The sequence below is a fragment of the Theropithecus gelada genome, chromosome 16, assembly GCF_003255815.1.
Source record: "Theropithecus gelada isolate Dixy chromosome 16, Tgel_1.0, whole genome shotgun sequence".
Classification (NCBI taxonomy): domain Eukaryota; kingdom Metazoa; phylum Chordata; class Mammalia; order Primates; family Cercopithecidae; genus Theropithecus; species Theropithecus gelada.
This window is the reverse complement of record NC_037684.1, coordinates 50420521-50445300: the sequence shown is the minus strand read 5'-3', so window position 1 is coordinate 50445300 and position 24780 is coordinate 50420521. Positions and strand designations below refer to the sequence as shown.

General features: G+C 48.6%; 1 long non-coding RNA gene and 1 other non-coding gene across 2 annotated transcripts; both read right to left on the bottom strand.

Annotated features, from left to right (window-relative positions):
- Positions 1-4845: 4845 nt before the first annotated feature.
- On the bottom strand, positions 4846-7393 carry LOC112609840. The gene is made up of 2 exons (XR_003116243.1): positions 6785-7393; positions 4846-5425 (listed from the first exon to the last, which is right to left on the bottom strand). It is a non-coding gene; the product is annotated as an uncharacterized LOC112609840 (long non-coding RNA).
- LOC112610480 lies at positions 6563-6749 on the bottom strand. Its single transcript, XR_003116377.1, has one exon.
- Positions 7394-24780: the final 17387 nt, after the last annotated feature.

Genomic DNA, 24780 nt, shown 5'->3' with positions numbered 1-24780 from the left:
TGAGATAGTTTCACTTTGTCGCCCAGGCTGAAGTCCAGTGGCATGACGTTGGCTCACTGCAACCTCTGCCTCCTGGGTTCACGCAATTCTCGTGCCTCAGCCTCCTGAGTAGCTGGGATTATAAGTATGCACCACCATGCCTGACTAATTTTTGTATTTTTTTTTTTTTTGAGATGGAGTCTCGCTCTGTCACCCAGGCTGGAGTACAGTGGCATGATCTTGGCTCACTGCAACCTCTGCCTCCTGGGTTCACACCATTCTTCTGCCTCAGCCTCCCGAGTAGCTGGGACTACAGGCACCTGCCATCACACCCGGCTAATTTTTTCTACTTTTTTTTTAGTAGAGATGGGTTTCACCATGTTAGCCAGGTTGGTCTCGATCTCCTGACCTCGTGATCCGCCTGCCTTGGCCTCCCAAAGTGCTGGGATTACAGGTGTGAGCCACTGCACCCAGCCTAATTTTTTTTATTTTTAGTAGAGATGGAGTTTTGCCATGTTGGCCAGGCTGGTGTCGAACTCCTGACCTCAGATGATCCATCTGCTTTGGCCTCCCAAAGTGCTGGGATTACAGACATGAGCCACTGCACCCAGCCTAGAACAGGAAATACTTCTAACATAAACTACTATTGTGGGGGAAATGGTTCCTAAAATACAAGAGTAGAATATGGAAGCTATGGACAGTATTCAGAGAAAAGGCTGAAGTCCCACATTTTCCTCCATGTGAGGCCCCATGAGATCTGGCCTCAGTCCCCCCGCCCTCTCATCAACCCTTTTTGCTTGTGTGCTACGGCACTGGCTGCCTCCTCTGCTTAGGGTACTTTTCCTGGCCATCACGTGACTTACTCTCACTGAAGGATTTGGTTAAAGGCCACCTACACCCATCTAAAGTTGCAAACCCCACCACCTACTCCTCTGTAGCAGTGGGGTTGCTCTTTCTCTCCATAGCACTCATCTGTTATTCTGCATATTCTAATGACCTGTTTCCAGTCTCCACTATCCTGGGATGTAAGTTCTCTGAGAGGAGGGAGTATGTTTTGCTTCTGGCTGTATTTTAACATATCCAGCAGTACTTTTCAATTAAAACCATCAGAAAGCTGTTCACCAGGCTAATAAGCCAGAGAACATACAGTACTCTATTGAAGACTACACTTTCAGAATGGTCATTCTCCCCACTCCCTGCCCCTGCCCAGCAAGTCCACTTTCCCACTGGCTAACAATCAGCACTCTTAACTGTGCTGGCTTATGTGCAGACTTTTTTTGGTCTTGATAGGTACCCGTCAATTTCAAGTATAAGCAATGTTCATGCGGGAGACACTTCTAAACCCTTAACGCACACTGTCTGGGATTTCAAATACTGGTACATGTTACACTGGATTCATTACAAAGAAAATCTTTCCCGATGTTCCCACCAGCTGGCACTGGGAATACATTGGAATGGATAAATGTATTAGAACACACTCTTATCTCTACATGCAGTGGCTGTGCTTGGTTCACGACACGATAAATGCTTCCCAGGAAAATGCTTATCTTATCACGAATCAAGACACCCGGACTGATTCCACTGGGACACCTGGACAGATTCCTAAGAGCCCAGCCCTGCAGATGAATCTTCTGCATAAGATTTTCAGTGAGGCCGGGCGCGGTGGCTCAAGCCTGTAATCCCAGCACTTTGGGAGGCCGAGACGGGTGGATCACGAGGTCAGGAGATCGAGACCATCCTGGCTAACACGGTGAAACCCCGTCTCTACTAAAAATACAAAAAAATTAGCCGGGCGTGGTGGCGGCGCCTGTAGTCCCAGCTACTTGGGAGGCTGAGGCAGGAGAATGGCGTAAACCCGGGAGGCGGAGCTTGCAGTGAGCCGAGATCGCGCCACTGCACTCCAGCCTGGGCGACAGAGCGAGACTCCGCCTCAAAAAAAAAAAAAAAAAAAAAAAAAAAAAAAAGATTTTCAGTGAAAGTCTTGGCTAAATTATACAAATCAAAACAAAACAAAAAAACCTCAAAACCCAAACTCTGTACCAAGTTACAAAGAGAACACAGTCTGGTGTAGGATTACATCCTCTAGTGGACGAAGAGAGAAATTAAAAATCTTGACTTGCTGTAACTATTCTTTAGTTCAATTTCTATACCTTTTCTGATACCGGGCTTGTGTCCCACAGTGACTTTTTTTTTTTTTTTTTGAGATGGAGTCTCGCTCTATCACCTAGGCTGGAGCATAGTGGCACTATCTTGGCTCACTGCAACCTCTGCCTCCCAGGTTCAAGCGATTCTCCTGCCTCAGCCTCCCGAGTAGCTGGGAGGGCTGGCTAATTTTTGTATTTTCAGTAGAGACAGGGTTTCATCATGTTGGCCAGGCCGGTCTCAAATTCTTGACCTCAGGTGACCCGCCTGCCTTGGCCCAAAGTGCTGGGATTATAGGTGTGAGCCACCACGCCTGGCCTCACAGTGATTTTTAACCTTAAATACAACTTCTTAAACACATATTTAATTATCCATTGCCAACACTGAAAGCACCATCTGTAGACAGGCACGGTGGCTCATGCCTGTAATCCCAACACTTTGGGAGGCTGAAGTAGGAGGATCACCCGAGCCCAGGGGTTCAAGACCAGTTTGGGTAACACAGTGAGACCGCATCTCTATTTGAAAAAAAAAATACTCACTGCAGGCAGCTGGAACTGAATGACAACAGGAGGCAACCAGGGCCAGGGAATGTTCCCGACAGCCACATAAAACCTTCCTAGGCCTCCACCCATGGAGTCTAGACCTCCCTGCCATCACCCAAAAAGATGTCCAGCATGCCAGTCACTCACGTCCATTACTGTGTAGGAGAATTAGTGAAGGCTATTTAATTAATTTTTTTTTTGAGACGGGGTATTGGTCTGTTTTCAATGCTGGAGTGCAGTGGTGCGACCTTGGCTCACCGAAACCTCCTTCTGGGTTCAACTGATTCTCATGCCTCAGCCTCCTGAGCAGCTGGGATTACAGGTGCCCGCAACGACACCCGGTTGATTTTTGTATTTTTAGTACAGATGGGGTTTCACCACGTTGGTCAGGCTGGTCTCGAACTCCTGACCGCCCGTCTCGGCCTCCTAAAGTGCTGGGATTACAGGTGCGAGCCACCGTGCCCAGCCAATGAAGGCTATTTATTGTCTTGGGGTCTAGTGACAGAGAAAAGGCGAGCAGGTTCATTGTTAAGGAGCCACTTTTAGACTGTTTTTGAAGACACTTCAAGCAGAGACAAGGCGGCACCCTGAAGGTGGAGGATTCCTGGGAAGGTGCAGCTTCAGCTCCTGTCACTCCCTTGGGACACTCACTCATCCTGTCCTGATTTCCCCGTTACTGACAGACTTCTGCCTCAAGAGGTCGCAGACCAACAATGTCCTCCTGGGGACTCAGGCACCCTCCTTGGGGTGATAATGAGGAAAGCTCTCCTAAGTATCAACAGCTCTGTCCATTTTCCAGACTATAAATAAGATGTTACTGCTCAAGGGGGCCTAGGATCTAATTCTTCCAATCAAACTCCCAAACCAAGATTGAACCGACTCCTCGAGGAACTGTGCACATGGGCAGCAGCTGCTTGCAGAGACTCATATTCCAAAGACAGACAAGGCAACCCCAGTCCCTGTGGGGAAGCCGGCCTTCTGCATACAGGAAAGACACCACACAGAAGAATGAGTCAGTAACTGGGCATCAAAGTGGTTTATTCCAGAAATGTATATATCACATCTTAACACAATGTATAACTTTGGGCAATACATTTCCTTCCTCTAAAGACAAGTATGCAGGGGAGAATGTAGGTAACTGTTCATTGCGGGGTATACACTCTTGTGAGTGGCCCAAATCGTGCAAACAAGGAGGTAAAAAAACAACATCTGGCCAGGCGCGGTGGCTCACGCCTGTAATCCCAGCACTTTGGGAGGCCGAGGTGGGCGGATCACCTGAGGTCAGGAGTTCGAGACCAGACTGGCCAACATGATGAAATCCTGTCTCTAGTAAAAATAAAAAATTAGCTGGGTGTGGTGGCATGCACCTGTAATCCCAGCTACTTGGGAGGCTGAGGCAGGAGAATCGCTTGAACCTGGGAGGCAGAGGTTGTAGTGAGCCGAGATCGTGCCACCGCACTCCAACCTGGGTGACAGAGTGAGACTCCGTCTCAAAAAACAAACAAACAAAACCAACAGCCTGCAGTGAAGTCTTACCTCGGCTCTCCTGCCCTGGGAGCAGGAATGCATCTTCCTGTGGCAAATGGCACCCGTCAAGACCCCAAACCTTCCTCTACAGCAGCACCCCAGGGAGTTTCACAGCTGAAAATGCTTTCAGCCAGGCACGGTGGCTCATACCTGTAATCCCAGCACTTTGGGAGGCCGAGGTGGGTGGATCACCTGAGGTCAGGAGTTCGAGACCAGCCTGGCCAACATGATGAAACCCCATCTCTACTAAAAATACAAACAATTAGCCGGGCATCGTGGTGGCTGCCTGTAATTCCAGCTACTCCGTAGGCTGAGTGAGGCAGGGGAATCACTTAAACCTGGGAGGTGGAGGTTGCGGTGAGCCGAGGTCGCGCCACTGCACTCCAGCCTGGGCCACAAGAGCGAAACTCCATCTCAAAAAAAAAAAAAGCTTTGAAAGTCAGAGAAGTAACAACAACATAGCTACCATGTCTAAAGTGCTCCCAGGCCCCAGCCCAACACCCCCAGCCCTCTCCTGAGTGCTTTATAGGATCTGCTCATTCAACCCTCAAATGTGCTAATCTGGGCCAGTGCAATGACTCATGCCTGTCATCCCAGCATTTTGCAAGGCTGAGGCAAGAAAACTGCTTGAGGCCAAGAACTTGAGACCAGCCTGGGCAACATAGTGAGACTCTGTCCCTTATTTAAAAAAGAAAAAAAAAGAAAAAAAAGCACCAATCTGGTGGGAGGCATGGCCATCTTCACTGTCCCATCTTACTGAAGAAGTAATGGAGGAAGAAACAGGGAGGGACCTGCCCCAGGTCGGGCAGGCTGGCGGGGAGCTGGGAGCTGAACATGTCAACAACGTGGTGGCCTCCGCTTCTAAGTGCTGAGGAGGCACCTGCTGGGTTGTTTGAACCCACCTGCTGCTGTGCTCCCAAAACTTCCCATGGGACCAGGCCTCCCCTCTGCAGCCAAAGTTCCCTTAGATGATTAGAGGCTACACACTCAGACACATGGCCGGTGGGCACGGGAAGCGCGGAGCATGTGAAAAGTCACCTTGGCGTCTGAGTCTATTTATAGCCATACACAATAGGGTCTTAAGCAGTCACCATTCAAAAAATATGTGGTCAAGAACTAAACCAAACAAACCTGGATGATCCTAGGCCAAAATGATTCCTTTCCAGGCACACAGGCCCAGCAGAGACAAAACCAGATATTCATTCACTACACGCACAAGTCTTCCAGAAACTGACCTGCAAAGAAAAGTATATGCATCAGTTTTTATTCTACTTTACCAAGTCTGAATATTTAAAACTGTGAGCACTACGAAATGCTCTCTAAAATCTAAAATCCACCCTCCACCTAGAAAAACATAATAATAATAAAAAAAATAGAGACGAGGTCTTACTACGTTGCCCAGGCTGGTCTCGAACTCCTGACCTCAAGTGATCCTCCCACCTTGGCCTCCCAAAGTGCACCTTGGCCTCCCAAAGTTACAGGCGTGAGTCACCACACCCGCCAGATCCTTGGCATATATGTTCTTATGTTGCCTTCCTTCAGAGCACTCACCTTGACTTGAATTATGCCCTCTTTTTTTTTTTTGAGATGGAGTCTCACTCTGTCACCCAGGCTGCAGTACAGTGGCGCGACCTCGGCTCACTGGAACCTCCACCTCCCGGGTTCAAGCGATTCTCCTGCCTTACCCTCTTGGGATTACAGGCATATGCCACTATGCCTGGCTAATTTCATGTTGGCCAGGCTGGTCTTGAAGTCCTGACCTCAGATGATCCACCCGCCTCGGCCTCCCAAAGTGTTGGGATTACAGGTGTTAGCCATGGCGCCTGGCCTGGATTAAGCCCTCTTTTTTTTTTCGGAGTTTTGCTCTTGTTGCCCAGGCTGGAGTGCAATGGCGTGATCTCAGCTCACTGCAACCTCTCCACCTCCTGGGTTCAAGCCATTCTCCTGCCTCAGCCTCTTAAGTAGCTGGGATTACAGGCACTCACCACCACGCCCAGGTAATTTTTTGTATTTTTAGTAGAGACAGTGTTTCACCTTGTTGGCCAGGCTGGTCTCGAACTCCTGACCTCAGATGATCTGCCCGCCTCGGCCTCCCGAAGTGCTGGGATTACAGGCATAAGCCACTGCGCCTGGCTGAACTATGCCCTCTTAAGTGTGATCATTTAACCTTGTCTCCCTAACTGGGCTGTGGCTTCCAGAGAACAAGGGCCATGACTGTTTTCTTCATCGCTGTATCCCTAACATTTAACATATCAGGTCAATGTATCAACAAATGTTTATTGAAAGAAAGACATGACAGTAACATTGTTTATGAAATTTTGAAAAGCAAGTGCTCTCTGATACTAACTACAACCATTTTCTTTAAACGTAGGTCCTGTTTGCAGTATCATACATGATCACCAAACTGCTGCTAGAATGCTCACACCTGTTACTGCAAATTCAAAACCCAGGAAAGCCTTCTCCCGGGAATTTACTGTAGGTCAGGGTTGGGCTGCCTGGTACAACGCTGCACCCACAACTTGGCAGGTTCAACAACACAGGAGCCTTTCCCGAGACCATCTGCCCTGAACACTTTGTCTCCATGCTTGACATACCTGGATCCCCCGCTGAGGTCACTTCCAATGCTTTTATCAACGAGGAGCAGGAAAATAGTGGTTGCTGCATGTTTTCAGTCAATCGTCAGGGGATATTTCTCATTTTCTGTTGAAACCTTGGGGAAAACTAACATAATGTGCCTTAAAAGGACAAAGGTCATTCGATGCTTACCACACTCCTAGAAACCTGGGCTAACCCAGCCAGGGACTCCAATGCTTTTCTGCTACCTACGGGGCCTCCCTACAGCTCCTTATTCCAATTCCGGTGGCTGTGTGCGGACCAAGTTCTCTTTTGTCGCCTCCCGTCCAAGCTTTAGTTGCGATGGGAGGAGCCGTCCCTGACGTCCCGGGCGCCGTGGAGGGGCTCTGGTCTCTGGGTCTCTGGTCACCCGGTCAGTGCCTCCAGTCCCCCGGCAGAGCTCCGTTATCGTCCCGGGGCGGGCCCAACTCCGCAGGCTATGGCCGGTGGCGGCGGAACTGTGGCCAGGGCTGCCCTGAGTCATCCTGCGGGCCGCGAGTAGACGACCACCAGGAGGCGAGAGTGGGTTTCCCCTCCAACAGGACAAAGCACATGTCTCCAGTTCCTTTCTACTCCCCCGGGCGGAAGTAGCTCCGCCAGCTACTTCCGACCGGAAGTGAGACTTATCATAGAGACAGCAGCTAGAGGGTCGCCCTGACATTGGATCTGGGTCCTCCAAGGCAGACTTAAAGGGGTCGCACCCCACGGGATGTAATTAATGGGGACTAGAGACTGGGCCAAAGGAGAGGGCCCTGGAGGGAGGGAATCAGAAGGAACATCCCAATTCTTGAAAGCCCGCTGGGTGTCTGGAGCCGTGAAAGCATTATCTGTCTACTCCTCCTGCAACCCTCTGAATTAAGTGCAAAGACCTCTCTTGTCTTGCGGATGAGAAAACGGGCGCTGCGGCATTGCTTGGTTACTTTCCCAAGCACAGCCGGCCAGGAAGTGGCAGAGCTGGGTTCACACCTAAGTCATTTCTGCTCCAAACCCAATGCCTTTTCCACCACCCCAGGTGGCAGGAAGGAGAGAGCTTAAGAGCAGAGGGGCTACGTGAAGATGCAGGCTGTCCTGGCCTATTGAGATAACTCCTGGAAAGCCTATTGCTCCAAAAGACCTGGTCGATTCCCGACAGTTCAGTGTCTGTGGGCAGAGGAGGCAAGGAACAGGAATCTTGCTCTGAGTCTAATCCCACAACCAAGGAAGAATTGCTGAACCTTGTGTCAGAGGTGTTTGAACCAGAGCAACTCCATCTTGAATAGGGGCTGGGTAAAATAAGGCTGAGACCTACTGGGCTGCATTCCTAGGTCATGCAGGTCATAAAGACCTTGCTGATCAAACAGGCTGCAGTAAAGAAGACGGCCAAAACCAAGATGGCTATGAGAGTGACCTCTGGTTGTCCTCACTGCTACACGCCCACCAGCGCCGTAACAGTTTACAAATGCCATGGCAACGTCAGTAAGCTACCCTACGTGGTCTAAAAAGGGGAGGCATGAATAATCCATGCCCTGTTTAACATATCACCAAGAAATAACCATTAAAAAAAAAAAAAAAAAAAAGCCGGGTACACTTTGGGAGGCCGAGGCAGATGAATCACTTGAGGTCGGGGAGTTCAAAACCAGTATGACCAACAGGAGTTAGAAACTAACCTGACCAACCTGGTGAAACCCCATCTGTACTAAAAATACAAAATTAGCCAGGCATGGTGGTGCACACCTGTAATCCCAGCTACTTGGGAGGCTGAGGCAGGAGAATTGCTTGAACCCAGGAAGGGGAGGTGGCAGTGAGCCAAGATCGCGTCACTGTGGCCGGGCACAGTGGCTCACGCCTGTAATCCCAGCACTTTGGGAGGTCAAGGTGGGCGGATCACCTGAGGTAGGGAGTTCAAGACCAGCCTGACCAACATGGAGAAACCCCGTCTCTACTAAAAATACAAAAAATTAGGCGGGCATGGTGGTGCATGCCTGTAATTCCAGCTACTCAGGAGGCTGAGGCAGGAGATTTGCTTGAACCGGGGAGGTGGAGGTTGTGGTAAGCTGAGATCGCACCATTGCACTCCAGCCTGGGGAACAAGAGGGAAATTCTGTCTGAAAAATATAAAATAAAATAAGGATCGTGCTGTGGGGAAAAGAAAAATCAGACTGTTACTGTGTCTATATAGAAAGAAGTAGACATAAGAGACTCCATTTTGTTCTGTATTTGAGATGCTGTTAGTCTGTGACCCTACCCCCAACCTTGTCCTTGCAAGAGCTATGTGCTGTGGTGACTCAAAGTTTAAAGGATTTTGGGCTGTGCAGGGTGTGCTTTGTTAAACAAGTGCCTGAAGGCAGTATGCTGGTTAAAAGTCATCACCATTCCCTTAATCTCAAATACCCAGGGACACGCACACTGCCAAAGGTCACAGGGACCTCTGCCTAGGAAAGCTAGGTGTTGCCCAAGGTTTCTCGCCATGTGATAGTCTGAAATATGGCCTCGTGGGAAGAGAAAGACCTGATCGTCCCCCAGCCTGACACCCGTGAAAGGTCTGTGCTGAGGAGGACTAGTGTAAGAGGAAAGAAGCATCTTGGCGGTTGAGATAGAGAAAAGCATCTGTCTCCTGCCCGTCCCTGGGCAATGGAACATCTCAGTGTAAAACCTAATTGTATGTTCTGTTTACTGAGAAAGGAGAAAACCGCCTTAGGGCAAAAGGTGGGACTTGCTAGCGCAGTGCTGCTCTTTATGCACTAAAAAGGTTCGTGGAGATGTTTGCATATGCATATCAAGGTACAGCACTTTTCCTTAAACTTATGTCACAGAGATCTTTATTCATATGTCTTACTGCTGACTTTCTCCCTACGATGATCTTATTATCCTGCTACTTCCCTTTTTCTAAGATGGTAAAGATAATTATCAATAAATACTAAGGGAACTCAGAGACTGGTGCAGGACTCTGTATGCTGAGCACCGATCCCCTGGGCCCACTTTTTCTTTCTCTATACTTTGTCTCTGTGTCTCATTTCTTTTCTCAAGTCTCTCGTTCTACCTAACGAGAAACGCCCACAGGTGTGGAGGGGCAGGCCACCCCTTCATCGTGCCACTGCACTCCGGCTTGGGCGACAGAGCTACAGTCTGTCTCAAAAAAAAAAAAAAAAAAGAAGAAGAAGAAGAAGAAGTTACTGGGCCTGGGAAAAGTGGAAGTGGAGAATGAGGAATTATTGCTTAATGATTATAGAGTTTCTGTTTGGGATGATGAAGTTTTGGAAATAGTGGTGATGGTTGCACATTGTGAATATAATTAATGCCACAGACTATACCTTTAAAAATAGTTAGAATGGTAAATTTTATATTATGTATATTTTATCACAATAAATTTTTTCTCCTGTTTTTTTGTTTTGTTTTATTTTGTTTTGAGACGGGGGTCTCACTGTCACCCAGGCTGGAGTGCAGTGATAGGATCACAGCTTACTGCAGCCTTGACCTCCTGGGCTCAAGGGATCCTGTCTCATCAGCCTCCTGAGTAGCTGGGACTACAGGTGCGTACCACCACACCCAACTAGTTTTTATAATTAATCATTTTTTGTAAATAGGGGGTCTCACTCTGTTGCCCAGGCTGGTCTCGAACTCCTAGTTTCATGTGAATTCCAGCCTCCCAAAGTGCTGGGATTACAGGTGTAAGTCACTGCTCATGGCCTACATTCACCAACTTTTTGATATGAAGTGAAAGCCTTTTATTTTCAGCATGAATCTCTCTTTGTCGGGAGGTCTTAAAGTCACCTGTAAAATAATGCAAGAGCAAATTTGTCTGGATTTTTATGACCTCACCTTCTTCGCAATCTCTTTGAGTTGTCTAACATTCAACAATACATACCGTTAGCTTTATCAACTCGGAAATATTCAACTTAAATTTTTGTTTTGATGCAGGAGCCACACCTATTTTGTTTTACCCTATTTCATGAGTTTACGTAAGAATGAAATGATATAATTGTATAATTAGCTTAATTGGACTAAACACGTTTGTAAACAACCCACGTGCTTCGGGCGGGCATTGGGCTCACCTGGTTGGAGCAGAAGCCAGGTGCCCCTGGAGAGGAGCCTCCAGGTTTTGTGTGTGTATGTGTGTGATCCCCGTCAGTACCACTTGGAGTGGGAGAGGGACTTTTCTCAAAGGAAGCAGGCTTGAAGGCATCCAGGGCAGGTGAAAACTAGAGGCGTCCTCTACGGCCATACCACCCTGAACGCGCCCGATCTCGTCTGAAAACTAGAGGCGTCTACTCCATGACCCTACCTCTGCCCCCTGGTGGTGGCTCTTGGTGGCGCTGCTGACCACAGGTGATGTCAGAAACAAGCCAGCCGTGCAACTGGCAGGTCTTCTCTGGGGCTACCTTTCTGTCCTGCAGAATAAAGTCCACACGATTGCTTTCCCCCCTTTTTTTTTCCATTTCTGCTTCATTAGGAAAAAACAAAACTCAACAAGTCACCCTTAGCTGTCCTGGCCCTGTTGATCTGACCTCCTGTTTCATCACCTCGGTCCCCACACAGACCCCTGCTCTGGCCATTCTGCCCAGCTCAGCTCCCAGACACTCCACGCATCTGCACTTCAGCCAAGCACACCTGCCCTTTGAAGCCAGCTCTGGTCTCAGGTGACAGTTTCTTCTCAGATGCTCTCCGGTGCCAATTCTTTGACATATCCTGTGTCCCCTGAGCTATTTGTTACATATCTTTTGATGAACACATCTGGTCTCTGTTGAGTGAGGCTGTTTTCTCTAAAGGCAGGGTATTGCCAGCATCCTCAGCCTTATCGGGAAGATGAGGTCTGCAGCAGGAGCCTTTGCCCCCACCTCCCCAGACAAGAGAGGAGATATTACCCCGGAAGAATCCCCCAGAGCTGGGAGGGCTGCAGGAAGCAGAGATATACATCTCCTTCCTGGCCAGATGCTTGCTACACCACAGGCCCTGCCAGTAGGTCCTGGCACTGCTGCCAGAGAGGCCAGACATGATGGCTTATGCCTATAATCTCAGCACTTTGGGAGGCTGAGGGAGGCAGATCACCTGAGGTCAGGAGTTCAAGACCAGCCTGGCCAACATGGTGAAACCCCGTCTCTACTAAAAATACAAAAATTGGCCAAGCATGGTAGCACATGCCTGTAATCTCAGCTACTGGGGAGGCTGAGGCAGGAGAATCACTTGAACCTGGGAGGCAGAGGTTGCAGTGAGCCGAGATCACACCACTGCACTCCAGCCAGGGCCGCAGAGTGAGACTCCGTCTCAGGGAAAAAAAAAAAAAAAAAGGGGAGAGAGAGAGAGAATGTAGTGAGAGAGTTCTTGAATTCTTGGGAGAGACTTGGCTCATGGCCCCCTGAAGGTGACCAAACTTGGAGATAGAGTCTGTTGCTTGTTCTTCTCTGGGGGAGCTCTGAGACCAAAGTCTTCTTTAGTTACTGTGCTTTGCAAGGCCAAAAGGGACAGTGGTATAACAGGTCTGGGAAGGAAAGGATGGTTACTGAGATTGGCCGAATAATCACCCTCACCCCAAAGAAGTCCACACCCCAATCCACGGAACCTGTGAATATGTCACTTTACGTGGTGAAAGAGATTTTTGTGGATGTGAAGAACCTTGGGATGGGGGGATTATTTTAGATTATCCAGGTGGGCAAGGTGTAATCACAGTGATCTCTACCGAAGGGAGGCAGGCGACTCCTAGCCATCTTCTGCACCCCACTCCTTGTTTCCAATAAAGTTATGTCCTTAGATAGTGAAAAATAAAAAAGAGGGAGGCAGGAGGATCAGCAATAGAGAAGAGATGTGAGGATGGAAGGAGAGAGGGAGAGAGGATTGGAGAAGTGTGGCAGAGGGATTTGAAGGTGGAGGAAGGAACCATGAGCAAGTGTTTTGTGTGGGCAGGTCTATGCAAATCTACCCTAAAGTCCAAGGAAGCTGAGAGGCTAAAGAAACAGGCTGACCCAACAAGTTTTTCTTTTTTTTTGAGACGGAGTTTCACTCTTGTCACCCAGGCTGGAGTGCAATGATGTGATCTCGGCTCACCATAACCTCCGCCTCCCGGGTTCAAGCTATTCTCCTGCCTCAGCCTTCCAAGTAACTGGGATTACAGGCATGCACCACTATGCCCGGCTAATTTTGTATTTTTAGTAGAGATGGAGTTTCTGGTTTTTTTTGAGACAGAGTCTTGCTCTGTAGCCCAGGCTGGAGTGTAGTGGCACGATCTTGACCTCACCTCACTGCAAGCTCCGCCTCCCGGGTTCATGCCATTCTCCTGCCTCAGCCTCCTGAGTCGCTGGGACTACAGGCGCCCGCCACCACACCCGGCTAATTTTTTTTTGTGTGTTTTTTGTGTGGTCTCGATCTCCTGACCTCGTGATCTGCCCGCCTCGGCCTCCCAAAGTGCTGGGATTACAACCGTGAGTCACCGCGCCCAGCCGAGATAGAGTTTCTACACATTGGTCAGGCAGGTCTCGAACTCCCAACCTCAGGTGAGCTGCCTGCCTAAGCCTCCCAAAGTGCTGGGATTACAGGCATGAGCCACCGTGCCCAGCCCTTTCTTTTCTTTCTTTCTTTCTTTCTTTCTTTCTTTCTTTCTTTTTTTTTCTTCAAGATGGAGTCTCTGTGGTCCAGGCTGGAGTGCAGTGGCACGATCTTGGCTCACTGCAACCTCCACCTCTCAGGGTTCAAGCGATTCTCCTGCCTCAGCCTCCCAAGTAGCTGGGATTACAGATGTGCACCACCACGCCTGGCTAATTTTTTGTATTTTTCTGTAGAGATGGTGTTTTACCATGTTGGCCAGGCTGTTCTCAAACTCCTGATCTTAGGTCATCCACCCGCCTCGGCCTCCCAAAGTGCTGGGATTACAAGTGTGAGCCATGTGCCTGGCCTAGTTTCTTAGAAAGAAAAATTTAAGGCCGGGCGTGGTGGCTTACGCCTGTAATTCCAGCGCTTTGGGAGTCTGAGGTGGGTGGATCACGAGGTCAGGAGATTGAGACCATCCTGATTAACACGGTGAAACCCTGTCTCTACTAAAAATACAAAAAATTAGCCGGGCGTGGTGACAGGTGCCTGTAATCCCAGCTACTCTGGACGCTGAGGCAGGAGAATGGCGTGAACCCAGGAGGCGGAGCTTGCAGTGAGCTGAGATTGCGCAACTGCACTCCAGCCTGGGTGACAGAGCAAGACTCTGTCTCAAAAAAAGAAGAAAAAGAAAGAAAGAGAGAAAGAGAGAGAAAGAAAGAAAGATAGAAAGAGAAAGAAAGAGAGAGAGAAAGAAAGAGAGAGAGAGAGAGATAAAGAAAGAAAGAAAAAGAAAGAAAGAGAGAAAGAAAGAAAGAAGAACATTTAGTAGGGGCTTATGAACAGAAGCTATGTTTATGTCTCAGAAGATAGTGGGACAAGATAATGGATCCCTGGGCCATTATCCCTAGGCCCAGGGCTTATGTACCATAGGGAAGGGGTGGTTCAGAAGGGATGTATAGGATAATTAGAGCTGGATTTACAGTAAGTACCTGTCCTTAGTCAAGGAACAACAGATGAATTGGAAATCTTACAGGTGTTCCTAGAACAGGGATTCATCAGAAGACATGGCAGATTCACATCCAAGATGGAGTTGCTTTGGCCTAAGGAGTGCAGGAGGGCTCTAGAAGCTGGAGAAGGCAAGAACACAGATTTTCACCTGAGCCTTCGGAAGGAAGCACAGTAGCCAAGACCTTCGTTTGTCACACCTAGAGCTACAAAGGAGTTTGGAAAGTGTAGCGTTTTAACTGGGTGTTCTGTCCAATGGAACTGTGTCTGGAGTTGTCCCAAAGGTGGTGGCAGGGAAATTCCCAAAAGGGACTGCCCCAAACTCTCCCAGGATGGGGCCAGTTGGAATTCCAAAGAAACAAGCATTAAATAGCAGGGTGATGACTCCAGAGCATTTCTTAGGGGAACGTGCACGCAGAGGGCTGCAGCACACTTGAGAGGGTCAGAGAGAAGAGAGATGCTTTGCCCGGGTTTGCCCGGAATGAGGGGTTGGGTTATGGAGTTTATATGGGTTTAAGGAATTTGGCTTGGGGCAGTGGCACATTTCTATGTGCGTAGTAACATGGTTCATCTTTCAGTGTTTCAGTCAACAACCTAAACAACTTTATGAATGCCTGGGAAGGTACAAGGCCGCAGCTTGGGTTCAAGCCTGCAGTGAAAGCAGGCAGCTGGCAGGGTTACAGCCAGGCAGGACACTCTGTGTTTCTTGTTCAGGACATAGACAGCATGGGGCAGCCGGGCACGGAGGCTCATACCTATAATTCCAGCACTTTAGGGGACCGAGGCTGGTGGATCACTTGAAGTCAGGAGTTCGAGACCAGCCTGGCCAAAATGGTGAAACCCCTCTCTACTAAAAATACAAAAATTAGCTGAGTGTGGCAGAAGGCGCCTGTAGTCCCAGCTACTCAGGAGGCTGAGGCAGGAGAACTGCTTGAACCCAGGAGGGGGAGGTTGCGGTGAGCCGAGATCGCACCATTGCACTCCAGCCTGGGTGACAAGAGTGAAACTCCATCTCAAAAAAAAAAAAAAAAGAAAAAGAAAAAAAAAGAAAGAAAGAAAAAATAAAAGAAAAAGAAAAAAGAGAAAGCATAGGGCAGCTGGGCATGGTGGCTCACACCTGTAATCCCAACACTTTGGGAGGCCAAGGCTGGTGGATCACTTGAGGCTGAGACCAGCCTGGCCAACATGGTGAAACCCCGTCTCTACTAAAAATACAAAAATCAGCCGAGTGTGGCAGCGGGCACCTGTAGTCCCAGCTACTCGGGAGGCTGAGGCAGGAGAATCACCTGAAACCAGGAGGCAGAGGTTGCAGCAAACTGAGATTGTGCAATTGCACTCCAGCCTGGGTGACACAGAAAGACTCTGTCTCAAAAAATAAATAAATAAATAGTTTTGTTATAATTTTGTATGCAAGGGGTCAGGGACATATTTATAATAAACATTTTCTTTCTTTCTGGTTTTTTTTTTTTTTTTTTTGAGACAGAGTCTTGCTATGTCACCCAGAGTGGAGTGCAGTGGTGTGATCTTGACTTACTGCAACTTCCACCTCCTGGGTTCAAGCGATTCTCCTGCCTCAGCCTCTCGAGTAGCTAGGATTACAGGCACGCGCCACCACGCTCAGCTAATTTTTGTATTTTTAGTAGAGACAGGGGTTTCACCATGTTGGCCAAGTTGGTCTTGAACTCCTGACCTCAAGTGATCCACCAGCCTTGGCCTCCCAAAGTGCTGGGATTACAGGTGTGAGCCACCACACCCCTGCAGATTATGTGAAATTCAAATGTAACCGGTGTTCTATACTTTATCTGGCAGTCCTAATTGCAAGGCAAAAGCCACAGTATCCCCTTGCACAGGGCTGAGAGGAAGCAGGTGGGGGCAGGAGAGGTGCTGGCAGTTTGTGGATGTGCAGAGCTGGTGGAAGACATTTCTCAAAGTCCCCATGGTCTGGGAACCCATTTTATTTATGTTTTACTTACTTCAATTTTTTTTTTTTTTTTTTTTTTTTTTGAGACAGGGTCTCACTCTGTTGCCCAGGCTGGAGTACAGTGGCACCATCAGGGATCACTGCAGTCTTGATCTCCTGGGCTGAAGTGATATTCCCTGTGCGTCAGCACCCAACCCCACCCCTGGCCCCAGCAGCTGGGACTACAGGGACGTGCCACCATGCCCAGCTAATTTTTTTTTTTTTTTTTTGACACAGTTTTGAGAATTTTGCTCTTGTTGCCCAGGCTGGAGTGCAGTGGCGCAATCTCAGCTCACTGCAACCTTGCCTCCTGGATTCTCCTGCCTCAGCCTCCATCTACCACCATACCCAGCTAATTTTTTGTATTTAGTAGAGACAGAGTTTCACCATGTTGGTCAGGCTGGTCTTGAGCTCCTGACCTCAGGTGATCCACCCGCCTTGGCCTCCCAAAGTGCTGGGATTACAAGCGTGAGCCACTGCAACCGGCCTTTTTTTTTTTTTTTTTTTTTTTAATTTTAGTAGAGACAAGAAGGTCTCACTAGGTTGCTGGTCTCGAACTCCTGAGCTCAAGAGATCCTCCCACCTCAGCCTCCTAAAGTGCTGGGAATATAGGTGTGAGCCACTGCACCTGGCCTCAGGACCCCGTTTTAGAGAACAGGCATGCCAGTCCCAGGGCCAGCCACAAGCCCTCCACAGCAAAGGCTCAGCAGCCTGTGGCTGGCAGCTCCTGATGTTTTGCTCACCTGTGCAGAGGTGGCCACGGCTGCTGCCTGGCATCTGGAATGCTTTTGAGAGGAGGCAGAAGAGAGCAGGTGGGTTGGATCACAGTGTATGGTGCTAATCATTCCACAGTCGTTTTGAGCTCTGCAGGGTGGCGGCTGGCAGGACCCACTGAGGAACCAGGGCCAGGAAGCAGGCCTTCCTCTGGCCCTGATAGCTCTGGGTAGTGCTGGGCCCAGGCTGCAGCTGTGCCTACAGCTGTCAGGCAGGAACCTGACTCTCAGAGGCACCTGTGTGCAGAAGCCTCCTGCAGTTTGAGGCCAAAGCTCATGCACCACACCCTGCCCTCTGATGATGAGTGACCTTATCGAGTCCTCGTATAACCCAGGAGGTGGCTGCCACTAATAGTTTTCCATTTTACAGATGGGGAATCGATAAGGTCACATTGTTAGAGCCTCTAGCCATGGTAACTACATACTACAAGGGAGCACTGCAGGAGGGCAGCCAAGCCGTGCCAGGGAGCACCATGCAGAGGGCCTCGTCCAGGTGTCTGAGTCTGTTTTGTGCTGCTATCACAGGATACCTGAGACTAGCTTATTTATAAAGAAAGGAAATTGAGGCCAAGCACAGTGGCTCACACCTGTAATCCCAGCACTTTGGGAGGCCCAGGCAGGTAGATCACCTGAGGTCAGGAGCTCGAGACCAGCCTGGCCAACATGGTGAAACTCTGTCTCTACTAAAAATACAAAAATTAGCCAGGAATGGTGGTGGACACCTGTAATCCAGGTACTCAGAAGGCTGAAGCACGAGAGTTGCTTGAACCCAGGAGGCAGAGGTTGCAGTGAGCCGAGATCGCACGACTGCACTCCAGCCTGGGCAACAAGAGTGAAACTGTCTTTAAAAAAAAAAAAAAGGAAATTTATTTCTCATAGTTCTAGAGGCTGGGAAGTCCAAGTTCAAGGCTCCATTATCTGGTGAGAGCCTTCCTGCTGTGTCCTCACAGGCAAAGATGGAAGGGGGAACTCACTTATTTAAGTCCCTTTTTTTTTTGTTCAAGCAATCCTCCTGCCTCAGTCTCCCAAGTAGCTGGGACTACAGACATGCACTACCACACCCAGCTAATTATTGTATTTTTGGTAGAGGTGGGTTTTCACTATGTTGGCCAGGCTGGTCTTGAACCCCTGACCTCAGGTGATCTGCCCACCTTGGCTTCCCAAAGTGCTGGGATTACAGGCATGAGCCACCATGCCTGGCCCTTAAATCCTTTTTATAGCAAATTAATCCATTAGCCTCTACCTCACAACACTGTTGCATTAAGGATTAAGTTTCCAACAGATGACTTCTGGGAAACATATTTAGGCCATAGCACCAGGTGAGCACTGGACTGGCTTCAAATCCCCCAGCTCTCCAGCTTTCCCACTCATGCACGTTCTCTCTCTCCGTCTCTCCCTCTTCTAAGGTAAGTTTATCAACCTCTTGCCTCAGTTACCTCTTCTGTAAAATGGGAATCATAATTCATAATCTCACATGATTTCTGAGGATTCAGTGAGGATTGATGTGTAAAGCACTCAGAAGGCATGCGAGAAGTGCCGGCTCTCCCAGGGAGTTAGACAGGAGCCTCTGGGTGCCCTGGTTAAACAGTCACTGTTTTTCACAGTTCAGAAAAGCCCTCAACATCACAGGTTCATGGGACCCCATTAAGAGCCTGCAACATGGCTTTGGGGATGGATCTATTTGATTCCAGTTGGGGCGGCCCCATCCAATAGAAATATAATGCAGGCCACATACGTCATTTTAGATTTTCTAATAGTCACAGTAAACAATACAAAGAAACAGATGATGTTAATTTTAAGGCCACGCGTGGTGGCTCACACCTGTAATTCAGCTCTTTGGGAGGCTGAGGTGGGTGGATCACTTGAGGTCAGGAGTTCGAGACCAACCTGGGCAACCTGGTGACACTCCCATCTGTGCTAAAAATACAAAAATTAGCCAGGCGTGGTGGCACACGTTTGTAATCCCAGCTACTCAAGAAGCTGAGGCAGGAGAATTGCTTAACCTAAGAGATGGAGGTTGCAGTGAGCCAAGATCACGCCACTGCACTCCAGCCTGGGTGGCAGAGCAAGACAAAGAAAGAAAGAAAGGAAGGAAGAAGGAAGGAAGGAAGGAAGGAAGGAAGGAAGGAAGGAAGGAAGGAGGGAAAGAAAAGAAAGAAAGACAGAAAGAGAAAGAAAGAAAAGAAAGAAAGAAAGAAAGAAAGAAAGAAAGAAAGAAAGAAAGAAAGAAAGAAAGAAAGAAAGAAAGAAAGAAAGAAAGAAAGAAAGAAAACAGGTGGCTCACATCTGTAATCCCAGCACTTTGGGAGGCTGAAGTAGGCAGATCACTTGAGACCATGAGTTTAAGAGCAGCCTGGCTGACATGATGAAACCCCCTCTCTAATAAAAATATAAAACTTAACCAGGCGTGGTGGCGCATGCTTGTAATCCCAGCTACTCAGGAGGTTGAGGCATGAGAATTGCTTGAACCCAGAGTCAGAGGTTGCAGCGAGCTAAGATTGCACCATTGCACTTAAGCCTGGGCAACAGAGCGCGACTCTGTCTCAAAAAAAATTTTTTTTAACTTTATTTTATTGAACAGATAAAAATCTGACCATAACATATAATCATATAAAAACTATTAGACCAATTTTACTTTCTTTTCTGTATTAAGTCAGAAATTGGTGTGTGGTTCCTACTTATGACACTTCTCAATTCACACTGACTGCGGGTCAGGGCTTGGTAGCCACATGGCGCTCGTGGCTGCCACAGTGGATGGCGCAGAGCTAGGACCTGTTGTCTCCCCAAGCCCAATCCTTGAATTCTTGGGCTATAAAGGGAGGAAAGGAGGAAGGAAATTGTCATGATCGCCTCACTGGCCAGGCGACTGGCTTTGTGCTAGTTATTTTCCTGTGCAGTATCTCATTTAACTTCAAAGCAACCCTAGGAATGAGGTATTATTGTGCTTATGTTTCAGGGGTTTTCTTGTGGGGTTTTTTTTGTTGTTTTTTTTTGTTTTTTCTTTTGAGACAGAGTTCCTCTCTGTCGCCCAGCAGGCTGGAGTGCAGTGGCAAGATCTCGGCTCACTGCAACTTCCGCCTCCCCCTCCCGGGTTCAAGTGATTCCCCTGCCTCAGCCTACTCAGGAGGCGCACACTGCCACGCCTGGCTAATTTTGTGTGTGTGTGTGCGGTTTTTTTTTTTTTTTTTTTTTTTTTTTGTATTTTAGTAGAGAAGAGGTTTCACCGTGTTGGCCAGGCTGGTCTGGAACTCCTGAGCTCACGCAATCCACCCACCTTGGCCTCCCAAAGTGCTACAATTACAGGCGTGAGCCACCGCACCCAGCCTGTGCTTAAGTTTTTTTTATTTTTTTTTTGAGACAGAGTCTCGCTGTGTCGCCAGGCTGGAGTGCAATGGCGTGATCTCGGCTCACTGCAACCTCCGCCTCCTGGGCTCAAGCAATTCTCCTGCCTCAAGTAGCTGGGATTACAGGTGCGCGCCACCATGCCCAGCTAATTTTTGTATTTTTAGTAGAGATGGGTTTTCACCATGTTGGCCAGGATGGTCTGAAACTCCTGACCTCAGGTGATCCCCCCACCTCAGCCTCCCAAAGTGCTGGGATTACAGGTGTGAGTTTCTGCACCTGGCCTTGTCTTAAAGGCTCAGAAAGATTAAGAGACTTGCTTGAGGCCACCCAGGAAACAAGAAACAGGGTCAAGATTTTAAGCTTCCAAATCCCTGATTGCCCCCTATGGCCTGCTGGAATCAATGATGTCCTCAAATTCATCCCAAGGGCCATTTCTCCAAGTTAGCCATTTCTTTCTACCTGTAACACATTCCTCCCAACCTCCACTCCCTGCCTTCTGGCCCAACAACTTACTCAGGTTGTGTGTGTGTCTAGGTGTGTGTGTGTGTGTGTGTGTGTGTGTTTTAAGATGGAGTCTTGCTATGTTGCCTGGGCTGCTCTCAAACTCCTGAGCTCAGGCGATCCTCCTGCCTTAGCTTCCCAAGGTGCTCAGATTACAAGTTGCTCAGGGGTTTGGCTGCCAGGATATCTGGTCACTTCCAGTAACGGCCAGTCCTGTCCTCCCAGACCATTTCTCTGGGCTTGCTCTTTGGGATGAGACTAGGAGGCCTGGGGAGTTGTGTGATATCAGCTCTCCCCAGGCTGCAAACTCACCTGGGCAGCTGAAAGCAGACATCTTCAGTTACACTTTCTGTAAAAGGATCCAGCTGGGAGCTTAAGCCTCTCCTTATGGTGCCTGGATTTATGCTCTTGCAAAGGGGGCTGGCGGGCACATACAGGCAGCCCCAGAGCCCACCCACATCATGATTACAAGCTTTCAGGCTGGCAGCTGGTTCGTTACTATTAAACCTATTTATTTAGCCGGGCACTTTAAGAGGCCTCTGTGATTTCTGTCACTCTGCAGGACAGCCAGGGGCCAATTTTCTGAGGATGATAGATTTCTTCTCATTTGTTGCTCTCAAGCTGTGGGTTCCTTCCGTGTTGTGGAACAAATCACAAGATGCCGTCTCCTGGGACTCCTGGGAAGGGAGCTTCGAAAGGGGAAGTGTCCTGGGCTGCCCCATCAGCCATTTCTGCAAAATAGCAGGGAAGTTTCAGGAGCCGAGAGGCTGCAGTGACTACCCCTGAGACACAGAGGAAGCCTTTCGAGGAGGACGGAGAGGTGGGAAGGCTGGGGTGGAGGGTAGAGGACACACAGCCTGGAGCTCCTGCTTGGATTTCCTCAGAGCTGTGGTTCTCAACATTGTTTGCACATCAGAATCATCTGGGAGCTTTAAAAGATACTGAAGCCAGCCGGGCGTGGAGGCTGACACCTGTCATCTCAGCAGTATGGGAGGATCACTTGAGGTCAGGAGTTCGAGGCCAACCTGGCCAACATAGTGAAACCCCATCTCTACTGAAAATACGAAAGTTAGCTGGGCCTGGTGGTAGGCACCTGTAATCCCAGCTAATCAGGAGGCTGAGGCAGGAGAATCGCTTGAATCCAGGAGGTGGAGGTTGCAGTGAGCCAGGGTTGTGCCACTGCACTGCAGCTTGGGTGACGGAGTAAGACTCTGTCTCAATTAAAAAAAAAAAAAAATACTGAAGCCAGGCACCACCTACTGACATTCTGATTTTATGGGTGTGGGCATGGCTTGGGGAGCAGGATGTTTAGAAGCTCCCTGGGTGATTCCAATGTGCTAGATTAGAGGTGCCCTACGTGGTCCTGCAGATGTGTGAACAGACTGGGATAGTCCTCCATCAGGAGAAATTGTCCAAGACTTGGAGATGGACAAGAGGGATTCTGGGCATGCCTTCCATGGGGTTCAGGGCTGGGTTTCAGGGATTGCCTGTTTACACAGGACTCTGTCTGATGTCTTTCTGTTGACCAGGCTATTTAATTAATGTATTTATTTAGAGATGGAGTCTTACTCTGTTACCCAGGCTAGAGTGCAGTGGCACCATCTTGGCTCACTGCAACCTGCATTTCCTGGGTTCAAGAGAGTCTCCTGCATCAGCCTCCCGAGTAGCTGGGATTACAGGCATGTGCCACCACACCTGGCTAATTTTTGTGTCTTTAGTAGAGATGGTGTTTTGCCATTTTGGCCAGGCTGGTCTCGAACTCCTGACCTCAGGTGATCTGCCCGCCTTGGCCTCCCACAGTATTAGGATTACAGGCATGACTGACCAGGCTATTTTAATCCTCTGATAAGGGATTAAATGGAAATCATTATTGTCCATAACAATGTAAATGGATTTTGTCCCACAGAGATACAGTTGGTGTCCATCCCATAGAAAAGATGACTGTAAACATTACATTTTATTGCCCTGTAGGACATTGACCCACTTGGTATCTATTAGCAAATCCATCCTAGCATTCCTAACTGCATCTATATATGGCTGATTTTCAAATTCTGTTTTCAACTGCTCTTCACATCTCATTGGTTCCCTCATTAATTCACAAGTTGAATGAAATTATTTACACATGTTTATTTTCTGGTTGAAAGTCATGTTTGCAACCTTTTGAAAAGTACCATTTGGCTCCCCCCCAGGGAGAGCCGTGCCCCTTCCTCCTTACCCCTCCGCGCCCAGTGCCCCACCTGGCTGTGGCTCTATCACGCGGTGCTGTCTCCCCAGCTATACTAGGGTCCTGGGGACCTGCACTTCATCCTACTGGTTTGGTCTTGTGACGTCTGTATTCACTGCACCTGGTCCAGGGTCAGGGAAAGAGGAGTTGCTCAATAAATGTTTCTGGAGAGCCTCGTCCCGTGGGTCACCAGCATGGATTACCCAGCGTCACTTCATCAGCACACAATTCACTGTTTTGGGTGTTTTTTTTATTTTTTGAGATGGAGTCTTGCTCTGTTGCCGAGGTTGGAATGCAGTGGCTCAATCTCAGCTCATTGCAAGCTCCACCTCCCGGGTTCAAGCAATTCTCCTGCCTCAGCCTCCCGAGTAGCTGGGATTACAGGCACCTGCCATCACACCCAGCTAATTTTTGTATTTTTGTAGAGACAGGGTTTCACCATGTTGGCCAGGCTGGTCTTGAACTCCTGACCACAGGTGACCTGCCTGCCTCAGCCTCCCAAAGTGCTGGGATCACAATCATGAACCACTGTGCCTGGCCCAGATGGCAGTTTTTATACCTTTACACATGTAAGCAAAGATACTTGCCCAGAAAAATTTGATTTTACCTGGAGAGTCACTCAGAAGGACAATATATATAGGGATTTGAACCCAGAAGACATATTATCAAGTACGATATTTAGGACATGTGGTTCTTCAAAGACTCTCTACGTGTACTGTTTCTTAGCTTCTTGGATGCTCAGTGATGTTTGCAAAAATCTCCATCCCAGCACATTCTACAACATGTCAGCGTCACTGCACCATTCACTACATTTCTTTTCTCCTCGCGTCTTTCTTTAAAAACGGCAGCCACAGAAGGAGTAGCATGCCTGTGTTTTATACCTCCTTTCTCTCTCCTGTTGATTTCCTGGCAAGTGTCCGATTTCATTATGACATGGAGAATCAACTCTGGGCCGCGGGAGGCTCGTTGAGCTGCTGTAATGCCTGGGCGTTTATTCATCATCCTCTCCCATGCTGCTTCCAGCCTTGACAGTCAGCACAACAAATGCTTAATGGCTCCTGACTTCCGTGAGGCTTCATATTTCACACTCGATAGGCTACGGTCTGCAGTGGGTCTGTTCCTCCCTATGTTTGCAGAAAAACTGGCAGAGGCATAATCGTAAAGTTTTATTCTCCTATCTTCTTCTGCTCATTTGTAAGGGCTTCCAGACACACATAACTTACTGATAGTCGGACTCTGAAAGAAGCTTCTCCAAGAATGCCTGCTGGGTAATTGAAATGATGCTCTTCAGAACTGTTCAAGTTTCTATCACTATGCAGCTATTGATGGTGGCATTCCTGAAGAATATATTGCTCTTGCAAGCACTTGCTGGGGCTTTCCAGGGTCTTCTGAATCCATTTTGATTTTGTTTACAGTTGCTGGCTTGTTTGGTGACTTGGAGATGGTGATATGTTGGGATGATGCCCAGGATGTCCAGGAATAGACTTTGCGGGTAGAGAATGACGGGAGAATCTTTCTGCCTTCTTTTACCCACTGTTTCCTCTCCTCTCCTCTCTTCTCCTTTCCCCTTCCTTCCTTCCTTCCTTCCTTCCTTCTTTCCTTCCTTCCTTCCTTCCTTCCTTCCCTCTCTCCTTCCTTCCTTCCTTCCTTCCCTCCTTCCCTCTTTCCTTC